Source organism: Lissotriton helveticus, chromosome 3_2, assembly GCF_964261635.1.
Source record: "Lissotriton helveticus chromosome 3_2, aLisHel1.1, whole genome shotgun sequence".
Taxonomy (NCBI): Eukaryota; Metazoa; Chordata; class Amphibia; order Caudata; family Salamandridae; genus Lissotriton; species Lissotriton helveticus.
This window is the reverse complement of record NC_136062.1, coordinates 181,489,932-181,507,728: the sequence shown is the minus strand read 5'-3', so window position 1 is coordinate 181,507,728 and position 17,797 is coordinate 181,489,932. Positions and strand designations below refer to the sequence as shown.

At 43.7% G+C, this 17,797-nt stretch overlaps 1 protein-coding gene across 5 annotated transcripts in view; it reads left to right on the top strand.

Moving 5' to 3' along the window:
* The first annotated feature begins 7,150 nt into the window (after positions 1-7,150).
* CSNK1G1 (casein kinase 1 gamma 1) overlaps positions 7,151-17,797 on the top strand; it is a 746,303-nt gene continuing 735,656 nt past the window's right edge. For 2 of the 5 annotated variants that reach the window (XM_078684993.1, XM_078684992.1), the window contains exon 1: positions 7,151-7,438. The gene's annotated coding sequence lies outside the window, so the exon portion shown is untranslated. The remainder of the gene's footprint in view (positions 7,439-17,797) is intronic. The other 3 variants (XM_078684994.1, XM_078684995.1, XM_078684997.1) reach the window with 2 other exon arrangements.

Genomic DNA, 17,797 nt, shown 5'->3' with positions numbered 1-17,797 from the left:
CATCGGGGTATAAGATAGCCACACTGAATAGAGAAAACAATAGACTAGGAGGTGGAATTGCTATAATATTGAGGGAGGACTGGAATATTACGTATAAAAAAATAGAACGAGTCGGGTCGATTGAGGCCCTGCTGTATTGTATTAATTTTTCACCTAACTCATTGTTCACCGGAATACTTATGTATAGACCTCCTGATTCATCGGTGGTGTTCCTTTCTGACCTATATGACATCATTGCAGACCTTTCTTTGAAATACTCCAATTTCACAGTACTTGGAGACTTCAATGTCCACATGGACAATAAAAAGTGCCCTCTTGCCTCTAAATTGAATGACACCCTCCAAGGGCTAAATCTAATGCAAAAAGTAACTTCACCTACACACAAATCGGGACACACATTAGACCTTATTTTTACGAATGACCGACTCTTAGAGGTCAAAACACCTCTCCAGCATACTTGGTCAGACCATTGTCTTATACTTTCAATTTGACTCGCACCTCCTGCGGCAAACAGAAGGTTCTCACCTATGAGACTAGAAGAGACTGGAAGAAATTAGATCTAAAATCATTAGAAAAAGATCTATTAAACACCTCCCCAGAGCTAACAGGCGACCTTAGCCAGGATAACTCTGCCTTTCTTCACTGGGTATCATCAGCAATTGATAATATTATTCCGAAAAAATCAATAAAAAGTGCTAGAAAGGAACCATCTGTGCCCTGGTACTCCATAGAACTTAGGACATGTAAAAGCGTCTGTAAAAAACTTGAGCGCATATGGAGAAAACACTATGATACTGCAGCAAAAATTACATATAAAATAGAACTGAAGAAATTTAAGAAACTTAAACAACACACTATCAGGGATTATATTGCGGACCAGATTAAAATCTCAAAAAACCCAACTAGAGAGATTTTTAGTCTGGTACAAGGATTTGTTAAACCACAGGCTTTGAAGAGCTCGGTAACTCGATCACCTGCTATGTGTGAAGATCTAGCCATTTATTTTCAGGAGAAAATACAGACAATTTATAGCTCTTTCTCGCAGATAGAGAAGATAGACAATTCACCCTGTGCCTTTCAACTGGGGAGTCAGTGGTCAGAATTTAGCCCATTGAGCCTGGATACCTCAGTTGCTGATCTAAATAGCATAAGTTCAGGTTCACCTATGGATCCTTGTCCGGACAGATTTTTTAAATCACTAGCCACGGTCCTTAATCCTGTCTTCAATGCTATCTGGAACTCCTCTTTAAGATCAGGTTTTTTCCCTGCACCCTGGAAGACAGCATATGTGAGACCCATACTAAAAAAAGAAGATGCTGATCCAGATGTTCTCAAAAACTATAGACCAATCTCTCTCCTACCTATATCGGCAAAAATCCTGGAGAAAGAGGTCCAGAGACAGTTAACAGCCCACCTCGAATCTAATGTCCTTCTTCATGATTCACAGTCAGGCTTTAGGGCTGGCTACAGTACCGAGACAGCTCTACTGGAGGTGGCAGAGACTGTGCGTGCTACTATTGATCAGGGAAATTGCGCCATGCTGGTGCTATTAGACCTCTCTGCGGCCTTCGATACGGTCTCCCACCGGATATTGATTAAAAGGCTGGAAAAGATGGGTATAGGGGCACTATGCTTGCTTGGTTTAAATCATTCCTGGAAGATAGGCACCAGTTAATCTCCCTCCATCCCCACATCTCATCAGCAAAAGCTCTTACATGTGGGGTGCCCCAAGGGTCGGCATTAAGCCCCACACTCTTCAATGCCTACATTGCCCCACTGGCTTATCTGGTGGAGGAATGGGATGTTAAGGCTGTCTCCTAGGCGGACGACACCCAGTTGGTGTTCTCCTTCAAAGAGCACACGGAGGCAGCGCTTTCCGACTTCAGGCAGTGTCTGCTCAATATCGCATCTTGGATGACAGACAACTGCCTGAAGTTAAACACGGATAAAACTGAGGTGCTATTCTTCAATCAGGCACAACCACCAAGAGCAGAGATATGGTGGCCAAGGGAGCTGAACCCTCCACCTGAACCTGCGCAGGTTGCAAAAAACCTGGGCTTTAAATTTGATTCTGCTCTTTCCGGCAAAGCACAGGTTAATTTTGTCTCCTCTCAATGTTTATGGAAATTAAAAACGCTCCGTAGATTTCTTCATTTTCTCCCGATGGACAGCAGAAAGACAGTGGTACATGCCCTGATCACTTCACAATTAGACCATGCCAACAGTCTCTATCTGGGCCTCCCTGCTTATCTAATCAGGAAACTACAGATTATTCAAAACTCAGCTGCAAGGCTGATCAGGAACATCCCACTTCGTCATCACATCTCCCCTCACCTGCGGAGCCTCCACTGGCTCCCAGTAAAGAGAAGAATAGAGTTCAAAGCTCTACCCATAGCACGCAGGGCTTTGACAGAGAAAGGTCCTAAATACCTCACAGCTAGATTACAGAAATACACCCAGACCAGATCCCTTAGATCCAACAATCAGGAACTCTTATCAGTCCCCCGTTATAAAAAAGTGTGCTTCTGCGTTTGTTCATTCACTGCTAAGACAGCTGCACTGTGTAACATCATGCCAATATAAATTAGGAAAGCCAAGACAGAGAGACTGTTTAGGAAGGCTTTGAAAACTTGGCTATTTAACCATCCATGATTCCCTTAGGCTCCCCCTTCTGCTGCTGCTAGCACCGGGACACCTCCGTCGGGGGTAGCCGTGCGCTTTATAAATGATAATAATAATAATAATAATCAGAGTAAAGGTAGGCGTTTTTAATCGGTTGGGATTTTGCCTCACAGTCTTTCAAAAGTGATTGATAGTAGATCTATATGAGGTTACCATATGATGGATATGGTGTTTACTGATTTGGAGAGGTGGACTGCAACTATTTGTAGCACTGTAATATGTCCCTGCCACACAGCATTCTGCCAGTAACAAATGTAGTGTTAGACATTAAGACAATAGTAGATTACCAACAAACTACAAACTATACTGACTTGAGCAGTGGAGTGCAACTATTTGTAGCACTGTTATATATCCCTGCCACACAGCATTCTGCCAGTAACAAAGGTAGGGTTAGACATTAAGACAATAGTAGATTACCAACAAACTACAAACTATTATGAGATCACCAATTTGATTGAGAGAGATACCATGCCACTGGAGATTGAACACATACAGCATCTTTTTTAGTTATTCACACCCATTAAGATGGAGAGGTGTGACTTAGTATCTTGTTACTCACACAGAGCGGGCCCCTTTCCATGAGCTGTTGCCAGGTAGAGGTGAGGTGTTCTATCCTACAATTGAGGGTAAGTTGAACTACATATAATTACTTAATGTATAGCTATTGACAATATGCTGAAATTAATATGTCATAAGTGAGGCACACAATTATTGACAGCGTGTGTTTTTGTTTGTTCTCTTTCTCTCATTTCTGTCAGATATTCCCAGTAAATCCTGAAAAAGCGTCGCAGGATTACTGGTGTTGTATCAAAAATATATATATTTTTCTTTTCCTTATTTACACAGATGACAGCAGCAGCATTGATTAACATCGTCTTGGTCCTGAAGAAAGCCACTGATACTTAGTATTTGATCACTAGGCTGAAACATGTCGACCTGATTACATGAGTAGTTTTAAATCTATACTGCTCTTTGCACTGCTTTTTAACCCTGCCAGTGAGAGCTACTTAATAAATAATTTTTTCGCTGCGTCTTCCTAGGCAGTTTTAAATTACCACTTTTTCAAACATTTAGTTTCTAGTGTACTACATTTTGCGCTACACTCACACTACACCTATTCTTCACATATGGGATTTTAGCATCCTAGTTACACTAGAGAACATCGCTTTAAAACATCCCTGAACTCCTCCATCACAGTGAGGGAGTTGTAACCCTCAGCAGGACTAGGATTTCCTGGTGGGAGGAGGAACCCATATGATGAAGCATGTCACCCTCGGGTGAGTGAGGGTTCTAGTCCTCAAGGGATATTCCCCTTAGTTTGTTAGAGGCAATGCCCACATTTATTGAGAGATTTTGCACACGCATTAAACACTATTTATGTGCCTGCATATAGACTTGAGGTAGCATTGTGTTATTAGATTAAGTATTGGGGAAGCTCTCCTTGTTGGTCTTTAAAAGTTATTCCCTAGGACCCCATCCCACCCTTTTGTTGATATATTCCAAGAAAGAGCACATCACTGGCTTCTCCACTGTGCCTTTGTCCTGGCACTGCAGAGAGTCTGAGGAGGAAGGGCAGTCACCAGAAGGGCCCCCGAGGGGTTGGGAGAGCATCACTTTGAGGGAGCGGTCCTTTTTGGCGCTACTGGTCGCCATTGTCAGCAGCTCGTGTCACAGGTGTCCCCCAACGCTGTCACTCTGAGGGTCTAAACCAACCAGTCACTGCCAAGAGAGTCCAATAAGATAATATTCGAGGTGGAAAAGAGGCCAACACTCCCGGTTGGGTCCCACTCTGCTTGTTCCTCCAGGCAGACACTCGCTGGTAAATTCAGTGTCTACACCAGATAGGAAGGGTCCCCAGCGCACTGTACATGGTATCCGCTCCAAAGAGTTCCTTGTCCTTGTTGAAGGAAGTATTCCAATAAGAGAGGTTTAGGTGAACATTATCCCATTTGGGGGAAGGGGGGCCTGACAGTCGTCGCAGTCCACTTGCATGGTCCCCGGGCCCCAGCTCCCAGCGTGTGTAGGGATTTCCTTTCCGTTGTGCGGGATGCTTCTGATGGGGGACCGTCAGTATTCTGAGTGTATCGCCAAAGGCTGCTGCAAAGGCCTCCTCTCCCCCACCCCTGGTGGGAGAGAGGTCAGCATGGTTCACTTCCCCCGGTGTTGTGTCAACAGGAGACGGATAGACCTCTGTGCTCTCTGATGGTCCACGAGGGGCGCTTCAGGTGGGGACCCAGCTGCTGGTCCCCACCGCCGCTCTGCAGTGACAGCCTCCGTTAATTATAGGCCCGGGATTAGTATCAGGCGGCAAACGTCAGACCTAGACTATCCAGGATACACTGGAATAGGGCCCTCTCCACTGCGGAGGCTCCCTGCTCGGGCTCAACTACTCACTGCGGTCACCTCACAAAAGGTCTGGGCCTGGGCTCTGCGTCACCAGCCACGAGATGCCCCAAGACTGGTGCGGTCAGCTCCAAAGGGTGGGAGGTCGAACCAGCTACCGGGGCACCCCGAGGCCCCTCCACCCGCATCGCCTTGATCAGACCCTTGCTGCAGCTGATAGGGTACCATAATTCAGTCGTTCGCCTGCTCTGGAGGTGAGGTAAGCCACTTGGGGAGAGCGTGACATTGGCCTCATGGGGCGACTCCTAGAGGGTCAGCCCGGTGACGCAGCATCACCAGTGGCGGGGCTCACCCCAACCATGGTTGTGATAGGAGTTGTCACTGTCAACCTCTGCGTGTGTGTGTGGGGAACCGGTGTGCTGTGGCAGTCGCAAGCGAGCCTCCAAACCTGTCCTGCTCCTTTAGCCGTTATGCAGTGCTGCATCCGCCATCTTGTTGCGCCCTCCTCTCTTGAACCCGGGCTCTTGCTGTGGATCTCGGTTGATGTTGGCGAGGTTTCTGACCTGGCGCCAGGTGCACTGCTGTCCGCACCTCACCAGGCACTTGTTGGTGGTCTCAATTTGGCAATTGGAGCTGTGGATGTGGCTTAAACCGGCAGTGGGTACGGGGAGATAGAGAGACACGTCCTATTCGTATGCCATCTTAGCCACGCCCCTTATTTTTTATTTAACAAGGCTGGAGTTGTAGTGTTTTATGAGTTAGCGATGACGGGACCCTTTTGGTCCCTGATGGTGTCAGTAGAACTATGACGTAAGTGTTTGGATTAGGTGAAATAAGTTCATTTTAAGAGCGTTGAGTTTGCAGTTACAAGCTGAGGAATAAAGACGTGTAATACCAAGCTCCGTGTGTGGCGTATTAATTTATGAGTACCCAGGCTGGGGGAGGACGCTACAAGGTGAGCACAGCACTCCCCGCTTTGCTATCAATACAGCTCTGACGATCGCGGTCAAGTCCCAGTTTGTGCCTAGGCCCCAATCAGAGCGCTCAGGTGGTGTCAAGGCGGTAATAATGCGTGACTGTGCATTTTAGTGCTGTGATGCAGATCACCACCCTTAAATAAATACGTTAGTCTAAACCCTAATGTGTGGTACTTGGCAGGGCTGCGGATGATGCTTGTGAGTGGGATGCTTGTGAGTGGGATAATGTGGCCATTGAACAGGGTGGGGATGAGTGAACATCTTTGTGGAAGTCCACAGATGAGGTTGACAGCGTCCGAGGTGAAGGGGCCAGGTCAGTCAGGAAGGTGTGGTCTGTCACGAAGACGCAGACCTAACAAAGTGCGGGTCTTTGAATGTCGTATTCATGCACTAATTGGATAGGGGTGGGATGGGAGACAGTGTCAAAGGCTGAGGTATGTTTTCACTCGTGCTGAAAAAGAAAACTTGCCAAGTCATATAAGACTCACTCACCCAAATACAAAATAACAACGGTAAAGGCTCAATGGAAGCCAAGACACCAGGTGGCCATTCGTAGTCCTCCATTGAATAAGCTATTATAACTAAGCCATAAAAATGTGCATCAGTTAGACAGACCAGCCATAAGGATATGTGGCCAGTGTGATTCTGGCTACTGAAAATGTCCATGACCCAGTATATAAATAAATCAGCTATAACAGTACACACCAATAGTCAGTCTGATTCCCTCCATACTAAGACGATTCTCTAACCCGGTGCCAGATCTCTGTAAGCGGGATAAAATAGTCTCAGTTCCTTTATTTCATTTAACAAATTGGTACATTCTGGGAGTTGCAGTCTCTGTCTCTTTAACAAAGGCACCGGGTGGCAACAGCTTCTAAAAACGAAACACGGTCCTGGAACTACATTGTCTAGAACATTTTTACATAAGTAACTACGGTCAACCAACAAAAGTGCAGTGGCGCGATTAACGTCACTAACGAAATGAAGGATAGTGTCTGGAGAAGGGGGTGGCGACCGACCATGACGTCAAATGCAAATACTTCCGCATAGTAACTGCCCGCCTAAACGCGGTTGCTAAGGGAGGGGTTGAGCGCATTGAGCTATTCTGCGTTAACCCTAACCCGGAAGCAGTCACGCTGACCGTGGTCCCACCCGTCTCTTTATCTGCTGCTAGAGGAGGGCGGCGCTCGTATTAGCGCTTCCGGTCCCCCTCCCTGCGGCGGCCAGAGGAGAGCGTAGAAGCGGATGGTGCGAGGCCTGAATACGGGGCGAGGCAGGAGAGGGGGACGGGAGGCAAGGGAAGAAGAAACTTAGAAGTGGCCCCCGGGGTCCAAGAGCGTTCAGGGGGATCCTGGAGGAGGAGCAACGGCTGCCGAAGGGGGCCGTAGCCCCCAGGATTATCAGCTACGAAGACAGCCAACAGCAAGCACCACAAGGTACATTTCCTGCACCTCACCGTCAGTGTGACTATACAAGGCACCCATCTTCCTATTCACTGGTCACGTTCAGAGCTGTTTTGCCACTAACTTTGACAGTTAATACCCTTCCTCAGGTTTCCCAGTACAGACATTAGCACATTTGTTGCGACCAGTTAAATAGCATTAGGCTTTACGCCAATACCTGTGTAAAGGCATACACCCTCACTAGGATATTAACGTACTTGCACCACCTTCCGCGTAGACTCGGGGTAAATGTATCGGCCTTTAGGCAGCAGACTGTATACATTAGCCCTCACACAGCAGTATTAAGTCATCAACCTACAAACAATAGTATGGACACCAACCCTCCAGGCACTACTATGAAGACATCTGTTACCCACACTGAAAATCAAAGCCATATGTCCCAACCGAAACTAGTGCCCTTAAAAAGACTGTGCACATCATTGATGCCATACGTCAACTTTGCGAACACACCAGCCCTTTACAACAGTGCTAACATGCCAGAGCCCCATACCATAATACTTTCACTTTTCTTCGGGCAGTGACTTCGTATACCGACATTCATCTATTGCTGCTGGCATTTACTACACATTACTCGTACTCCACTGTACTAACTGTGACCACCCATTTTATCTGACGAGGAACCCTTCATCTTTCAAAGACCTTGATATTTTACCGATTACTTGTGTGCCCGATTACTTGTTTTGCCCGGTTTGTCAGTCTCCTGCTCAGTTGCTCAAACCTGGTAAGAGATAACTTGTGGAGTAGTCACGAGTTTGTCATTGATACTGCATGATCGTTGGCTATCGCTACCAAACTTACACTCTTTATGCCTTCACAATACAGCAGTCCAGGATTATGCTAATGGTCTCCACTATAATGTAAGAACCACTATCGTAAAGATCCTAATCGTTTGAACTCAAGGGTTTCCTCCATCATGTACCAGGCATTGCATACTTTTCATTAAATATACTTAATACCTATCGCAGCGAAATTTAAATAGTGTACCATTACGATTGTTTAATCGGTAGATCCTTATTAATGACATTAAATCCCTTCCAGAAAATGATGGACCCTACAAACCTATTCTTACAACCCCCTTCTTACAACCCCTGGACCCTTCCAACTCTGAACTCAAATATCATTTGTTATGGATAGTAATGTCAGAGCTGGTTTGCAAAAAAGAATGTGTTGCTAATATATTGGGTATTGCTTACCAATCCCCTTGACAAATGAGCACCAGAAACACTCTTCATGCGAACTTTACTAGAAAAAATGGTACTCGCTCACCCCCGCTTTAAAAATGAGAAGTTCCGCACAGCAGTGGCTCGGTTCCTCGCTTTATTAACACCGTAAGCATCAGTTGCAGCACCCAGGAAGAGAGTGCTAATATGCTGCTCCATAAATCGTGCGACTGACTTCCACACACATAGCTCACTCCTCACCCTAGCAAAAGCCTCCAGGTTTCATCCCAACACAACCGGCCCAGAGAAAGGCCCTTTAACTGCAATCTGACACAATCGTGTACAGCATCAAATCCTGACTCCACCAGGGATTGACGGGCCTCAACAACAGGCGGCCGTCAGCCCTGTCACATTTAATAACTCAGCCCCACTCGCTGCCACCATCAGACCCAAAAGCACTTCTGTTCCCAGTGGAGGTTCTTCCTTGTGCGCACGGTGACACCTTCCACTGGGGAGTTGGAGACAGTGGATTCAGTCACGGCCCGAATGGTTCACCATCACAGATAGAACGATAGTGCCAGTGTGGACCCAAATTGACGAATTTTAGTCACTAATTTGCGTCTTTTTACGTATTGATATGAGGCTTGTTTACCACCGCCCATTGTTAAGTGCATGTTCATGATCGACGTTGGATGACCAGGCAGTTTGCAAGTTCCTTGTTTATTACGGAATGGCCTATTTGGAGATGTGGGCGTCTGCCCTGTTTTGCTGAAGTAGGAGTCGTTATTTATTGGGGTTTGATGTTTTCGAGGTAACCTTACAGTTCAATAAAAAATGTGGGGAAAGCTAGCACTGTCACCAGTTTGTGAGCGGGGGGCAGGGGTGTTCTGGTTTCGCCTCCTTTGTTGTAAGGCTTGCAGATGCAGCTTTTCTTTCCGTTTGGTGGTGGGCCGTTCATTGTCTTTCCCGGGGGTGTGAAGGGGGCGAGGGGAGTTGTCCTGTCCATTATTTCAAAAGTGTGTTCTCTAATAGTTCTTTTTTTATATGTATCAACCTGCTGTGATTAGAGGGAATCCCACGCACTGTCTATTATTTTATGCTATACGCAACGATTTTTTTTAAATTATATCATAAATGCCCTGGTCATATGCAAACAGATGTGAAGCACTTAAAAGAGCGATTTTCATTCAATGCTGACGTATGGTGACCTCCATTTTAACGCACTTGGTGAAATCTAATTATAACATCCCATGTGCGCTTACAGGCATTTGCATGAAAAATCCCTCGGTATGAATACAAGCTAGGAAAATTACCGTCCATTGACTTTCACCCGCCTTTGTCCCATTTCAATTTACAAATGTGGTAGAAACGTCATTGTTTGAAGGGTGCTGAGAAAGGAACGACGTAATTTACATTGCAAATGTAAATCACACCCATAGCTGATTCCGAAACCCTGTGCGTTGTTTTTCTATAGACTCTTTTCTTTAAGTATTTGTGTTTCAGCGAGCTTGTTTTTTTTAATCCTTTTTGTGGCCGGGCGGGAACGTCGCTCCTTGTGGGCACGTCCCTGATCTTTAGGAGACGTGCCTGTGCTTAGGGAGTGGCCACCTTTGCTTTGCTTTCTCTTGTAAATGAGAGCTGCCTTGTTTGTATACTGACAGCGCAGCATGTAAGTCCTCCCGTGGAGCTAGGTGAAAGTGTCCGCCCACCTGACACCACCTTTGCCGAAAGGGATAAAAAAAAACGGGCGCTTGCTTAAATTGGATTTTAGTGTTCGCTTTGTCTCTTGTACTATGGAGGATATAATCCTGTTTTACTGGGGGCTAGTGAAGCAAAACTGTTCATGCTCATCCTTAAGATACATCCATAATAGGCCTGTTACTGAATCCACGGAGTACACGTACAGTAATGCATCACAGGGGTATCCCACCTTCGGTGTGAGCCAGTTCTATACGAGAAAGCCCCCGGCATGGTTGCTATTATATCATCAAATTACAGTGTACTTTTCAGTAACTTTTGCCATGTCCACCTACCGTTGTTAGGGTCAATTAACGCATGTGTAGCACTGGTGTCTTGTCTTTGTTGCAACACCAAATAACAAATGTTTTTGAAGATCTTTTAGACCGAGCAGAAGAACGATGACACCCCTGGTCTCTAAACAGAGTGGTTTGTAGGTGACGGTGAGGTGGTATGCTGGAGCACACCATAAAACCTACTCTGTATATAACCTTCGTGCCCCGGCACCAAATCAAAGTCGTATCACCGCCAGAATGGCTGCTGTGCCTTAGTATTTATTGCAGTACGTTACTCCGACAACCTGCTGATGTCAGGTGATGCCTCAGCAGTGTGACACACACATGAGTCAGGGTGCTCTGTTTCGGTGTACAACAAACGCGAGCTGTCTCTGTTTTGTAGTCAGAAGAACACTTCTTAAGAACGTAAATACAGGCCTGCTGTGCTGATTGCGACTTTTCAGGCCAAGTAGAAATTACTTTCTGTCCTCCATATGTGCCCAGTGTGCTATGGGAGTATGAAAGCCGAGGGGACGAGTGTCTGTAGGAGATGTGTATAGATAATGGAGCACAGATTCACTTCCTAGCAGACCTGGGTCCGACTTTATTTACTCTAAGGTCCAGCGCAAGCAAGCTTTAAGTAACATTTGCAGCGTAGCATCTTGAGGTACAGTGTGATTTGAGTCTGTCTGGGGAGCTCGAGGACGTCAATAATGCAGGTTCTCATTGATAGCCACATGGTAGCGTTGTGGCGATGACGGGAGGTGATGCAGATCTCATGATGGAGGCCTAGGTCTGAGCATGCTATGCTGAAGTCTCGCAGCAGGTGAGGTTTCCATTTCCTGCAAGACTACTTCCCATTTGTGAGCCTTTGCTCTCGTGGTTGGATCGCTGTCAAACGAGTAAAGAAAGTATTCGGTCGCATTCCTGAGACTGGAGTGTGGCAACCAACCATCGCTGCATTTGTCAATTACGGCACGTAGAGACTGCAGTCACAAAGTGCTGTTAATGTGTCTGCTGTGATGGGGTGCTCTAAAGTTATGACTCAAGAGTGTCAATCGCAGACCCAAGATGACTGGATTAAGGCCAGACTTTCAGGATAAGTACATAAGTTGAATAGTACATGCAAGTAATGCAAATGTTAAGTTATTCTGCAATCGTAGTAGGAGCCGAGAATAGCCACAATAAACTTTGATCGAATATCACATCAAAGAAGTCCTTTGTAGTTAGGGGTCAACACAGATGCTCTACATAGTACACTTTTTACATTTATTAGTTATTGACATTGCCACCAAGCGTGGTAAAGTGATGACAATTCAGTTTGCATTGCCTTCTCTGGAGTTTGGTTTTATTATGTCGATGTTTTTTAGGATTCTCTTATACTACTTTGATCAAATCCATAAAATCCCCATTTAGACCTTCACCCCTTGCCGCAATCGTGGACTCGTGCAGAGGGAGCTGTAGTATCTAGTCACTGGTCTATTTCTGTAATTTGATAACACGGTATTCTGATGTCCTGTTCCCTTTACTCTGGATCTGGGTTATTAAACGTCAGCCCAAGAGGCCAGGATTCATGTCAGATTGTCCCTGTGACGTGCAAGTAAAGTCAATAAAGCTGATCTACATTCTCAGTGGTTTTCCTAAAAATCAGGTGCTTCTAGTGCTCCAATAGACATTCCTGTTAGAGTGACTGCTAACCATTGGTATGTTTCTCTTGCCTGCATGCGTTTACTGTATAGACAGTTGCTCTTTTTTCTTTGGAAAGCTTTTGAGATGGCAATTGTACGTTAGGTTTTCTAGCATGGACATTTGGGCTAGGATTATTTTAATTTTCACAGCTTCCTTTTCCATTTCCTCCAGACTTGCATTTCCTTCCCTCTAGTGAGTGATGTCACTTTCTGGTGAGGCAACGTCTCTTCACTAGTCATTCTAGATGGGAAGTGACATTACCGTTTGGAGGATGGGCACTGTAAAAGTAAGGAAGTACTTGTTTTATACAATAAGCTGAAAGAAAAACATTCGAAAAGAAGTCTGCCGCACTGTCACAAACGTATGCCTAACCTTTCCTAAAGGAAACAAGAAAAGAAAGTGTGATAAATATTCCTATTGACCTAGTTTGTAACATACGTGTGTTTTTTAAAAATTCATTCAGAAATGTTCCACCTGCATAGAACATGTTAACGCTGGTTCTCCTAGCATAATGTATTCATTGTTTTTTTACTTTAAATTCGACCTGATGTTGAATTTCCTTTTCCCATTACTCTGGATAAGATTCAGTTGTGTGAACTTTTTTAGTGCCCTTTTCTGTTTACTGAAATGCATGTAATAACAATATAGTAGCTCTTCACCATATACACCCTATACAGTATTGTATTTCCACGGATTGTCGTTTTAACTGAATAATGGTGTTTTGCAGAGGGGTTTTAAAGCCAAAATCTGGGTACCCCTTCCGCTTCCAAATAGTGTTAATACCTCTGGACCGATCCTATTGCAGCAGGACCAAGTCTTATTCGCATATATCTGGGTCTAATATGATGTCATGGTGGGCCACAAACAATGTATTGGGATGTGGCCCTAGTAAATTGCTTGTGGCTGAGATTGATTCAAGCACTCGATGCGTCACTTTTTTGTAGTGTATATTGTGATGCCCTTAGAGTGCGTGTTTGATTTGTTCAGCATTCCGCCTATCATCTGTTCTTTTTGTATTTGTCACCCTAAGTGGAAAGGGTATATCAAGACGGGGGTCCAGTGCTTGCTATGCCACCGCTCTCCAGTGCTTTCTATGCCACCGGTCTCAAGCTACCCTGACTGGGGGTGATACCCAAAACCGGTTCCAGGATGCTTGTTTCTGGTCCAGATAGGACCTGGCATTTCAAGCTGTTCTGTTCCCATGGGGAGCTGGGTCAAGACTGATTTACATATGTCTGAGTCCAAACTGGAATGGCATGATGATCTAAAAAAGATGGATTTAACCCAGATCTGTGAATGGGGGTGAATGTTTGATTTGTTCAGCATTCCGTCCATCATCTGTTCTTTTTGCATTTGTTGCCCTTAGTGCAACCAACAGGTATGGCCAGAAGTGAGTCTCGTGCTCAGTGTGCCACTGGGACAAATCTGCACCCGACTGAAGAGCCCAGGTAGACCGAAACTGTTTTTTGATTGCTTATGCTCGATTCAGAGAGGATCTTGCTTGGCAGTAGAGGCTGCACTGTTCCATTGGCGCTGTACAAAGGCTGATTGCATATGACTGGGTTTAATCTGAAGTGACATGATGGGCAAAAAAATATTTCATGTTATGCAGCCTCCAAGTTATTATCGTTTGCTAAGATTGCAACAGCCATTTCACCCATCAATTTTTTTGTTTTCTTTAGAATACCTCTGTTAGCTACTAATCAGTAACTTTACCATGGTGGTAATACTTTTTAACTTACCCACTCGCATAATTGTGTGTGTTTTGGCCATCTGTATATCTTTTTCTTTGCTACATGCTTTAGTAACTCAAATAAATCTTCTGTTTCTATATTTGAAGATAATTGTTTTTATAAATATGAAGTAAAACCAGAAGAAAACATTGGAAAATGCTTGTATCCCAAAAGCAGTTAACTACTCCAGTTGCTGGACTATGTCGGTTCTGCTTGTCTGCAGCACTGGTGCAGAATAGTATATAAGTGGAACACTTATCGTTTTTTGGTTAAGAAGAAGTTTAGCTGGTGGCATGTGTAATAGAGTGCATACAAAGGCTGCACATGGAATGCCTGCATTTAAGCTGCATCTCCTGGAAACCATGTGGATGGACTGTGCATAGACCCTAGTAAGGTTTTATAGAACAGTGCCGTTTTCGGTTGGTCTAACTGTATCTAAGTAGGGGATGGTAAATTGGAAGTTAAGACATCTGAGATGTTGCTTGGCGCAAATGCCATCTCTGGACCACCTTAACCCTTGTATTAACATTTACCTGTACAATTTCCAAGTGTTCGAGAAGGTCCAGCCCGTATGATGGCATTCTGTAGTTAAAATATTTGTCTTCCTGCTTAGGTAACCTACATAAAAGCTCTGGTTCTGGTTTTCGTCTGACGCTCTTCACTCCTGTTATCACTGCAATTGCATGAGGTAGGATTAACAAGTGATTCAGCAGCGTTCCCAGTTCTTGATCTATGATCATTAGGAGCCAAGATGTTAGACCTTAGATAATATGAATTGTGGGATATCACAATGAATAAAAACATATCACCCATTCCAAATATACTGGACTGTTACTATTTCCATGGCATTTGTATTCTCCTTCACAAACTAGGAGAAAGGGCAGGATTAAGAATTTGTTAATTTTTTCTCTTCTCCTCTGGGGAGCATCCTAGAATTCAGACTTGACCTATTAGGTCACAACCAGGCATGTGAGGTCCATCCCCTTCTATAAAATGTTATCCATAATGCCTAAAGGTGGTTTTCTTGCCAAACCATGTGGTAAAACCCTTACTGAACTGTTGACATGTAGGAGACTGTGATGATTGCCTTAATTTTCTTAAGGATTCCCAATGAAATAAAAAAAGGTTCTGTGTAGATGAACCCTCTTCATGTGTTCAAATGCCATCCCTCACACCTGATGTCCAAGTGCATGTCTTGTGCTCAAATGGCCATTACTATATCTCTAGTAAAATGAAAAACACATATCTTTACTTTACTTGTAAATACTATACCTCAAAACTGTGAGGCATAGTGGCCAATGCGTTCTATGCTGGGTACACGAAAGTTCACAATCAAACTTTTAAAACAAGACTTATTTATTTATACCACCATAACAGTCTTTGATTATCAGCATAAAATATTTTAGTTCAAAAATACAATCTTAATTAACTCTTGTCGCAGAAAACCTTTACTTTTTAAATAAATATTTGTTATTTCTTTTGTTGATAACCTATTTAAATGACTGTATACAGGAATCACATTCTGAAATACATGCAGCAAACTTTGCGAAACATTTTACCCCAGCACAATTTAATGTAGCAAGAATTGTCTACAAAATAAGCTGTCAAAATATAGATCCATGCACAACCTCAACTCTTGATTTTTCTTAAGAACGATTACAATGGCAGAAACCGACTCAGAACGGTCTGTCGGCTCAATGATGCCTTCAAAACACTAAGCATCCAAATGAGATTTTCACTTCTTACGCACACCAACAGGAATCTTGCGAACCTTGTGCTGAATAGGCACAGCTCCTTTAAGTTTTGATTTTGTGAGTAAAACCTTTCAACTTTTTTTTGAAAAACAGTTTGGTGTTTCGCTGCGATAGCATCCACACTCGATTTGTCAACAGTCACACTTTTGATGTCAATTTCCCTTAATTGAATAGGACAATCCGTACCCAGGCACAAAATGACACCCAACTTCCCTAGGTCGTACCACCCTACTATGTTTTTACCATCAATGGCAACATAAAGGTTCGTAACAACATTGCGACCTTTCTAATCCAATTTCTCTTAAAAAAACAAAAACATGAATATTAAAATTACTGAATGCCTTGGGATTAATATCAGTGTTTTTCAGCTTGACATCTACCCAATTTTCTTTAAAAAAAAAAAAGACAAAATGGTAATGGGTGAGCCTGAGTTTGCCATAATTTCTAGAGCCACCTTCCCATTATGAACACCCAAAAGCGCTTTAAAAGGAACACCAACATTACCGACAATGTGATCAAATGAAGAATCATAAACAGTAAGAAGTAAATTCTCTAAATCATGCTCGACATTAGATATGTTATTAACTGTGGTATTAGAACATTTTTAAGGTGCTCTGCACACATTCTGAAAGTGACAAGACTTGCCACATTTAATATATTCTTTCTTAAAGCAGGACAATCAGGACTATTAGCCAAATGTAATTTTGAGCTACGCCGATAGCTACTAGGTTTATTATCTTTTGCTACTCCTGTCCTGATAGAACTTTTAACAGACAGTATAGCACAAACAGGAGAAGCAACTTTATTCTCAGCAGTTTTGATGGCTTTAGCAGATTGAATAGATATTTCAATATCTTTCGCTAATTCCAACACTTCAGCCAATGTAGGATTATGACAGGCTAAAAGCCCCTCTTGCACTTTTTTAGATTCACACTCAAAAACAAACTGATCTCTAATGCAGAAATCAGCGTTGGCTCCGAACTCACAATTGGGCAGCCAACACCCTAAGGGCTGCAACATACTCCTCAATAGTCTCATCCGCATGTTGTTTTCTTTTATGAAAAGTATGTCTTTCTATCATAACATTAGGTTCATCTTCAAATTGTTTCTTCAATCTTGCTTCTGCTTCCTTAGACATTCCCCCATCACCTTCACCACTTGGTGCAGTTACTTTAGGAGTAGAACGCAAACAGCTCGCGTGTAAAATGAAGCACTTCCGTGAGCATCCAAAATGGCCGCCACGTAACATGGTTTACGCGTACTTTCTACAGTAAATAGATCACGCGCACATCACCCAGCGGACGTCAGTTGGATTCTCACGTCCCTGAAATAAAGCACGAGAAGTCGAACGCTGGAAGGGAATCTTCGCGTCCAGGAATCTTCAGCGCATGCAGGCATCCACAAGCGCACAAGGCCTCAACCGCCAAACGGTGATTAACCAGTTTGTTCACAGTACTTTGAAAGTGACAGCACGATGAGTCCAGAAAGTCGAAAACTTGCTCCTTAAATGTGCAATGGTCACTTACAATAGAAATCCTCAGGTACCAAGTAAAAAAAACGGCCTGCTGAATAAAAATGAAATTGGCACAGTGAATCGGCACGAACACCTCGTCGCCATTGTAAAGAAACAAAGGAGTCGAAATATATATAAAAAATAAGATTTAAGTGCCATAAAGTGACCCGCTGGTGCAAGAACTAAAGACGTCCAGCTTCAGCAACCTCCAACCGCTTCTTTCTTGAACTTCAACCAAAACTATTACATACGTGAATTCCAGTTACATTGGAGAATTCTAAATGACATAGATAAATTCCACATTACCTCATATCATACAAGAGAAAGCTGTTCCACGGTTAAACATTACATGAGTTTACACAAATAAAAGGGAAAAAGTACGAATTACCACACCTACATAATGTATCAAAGTGTAATATATCAAGAATTAGCTGCAAAATAAACTGTCAAAATATAGCTTAGCAACCGGGC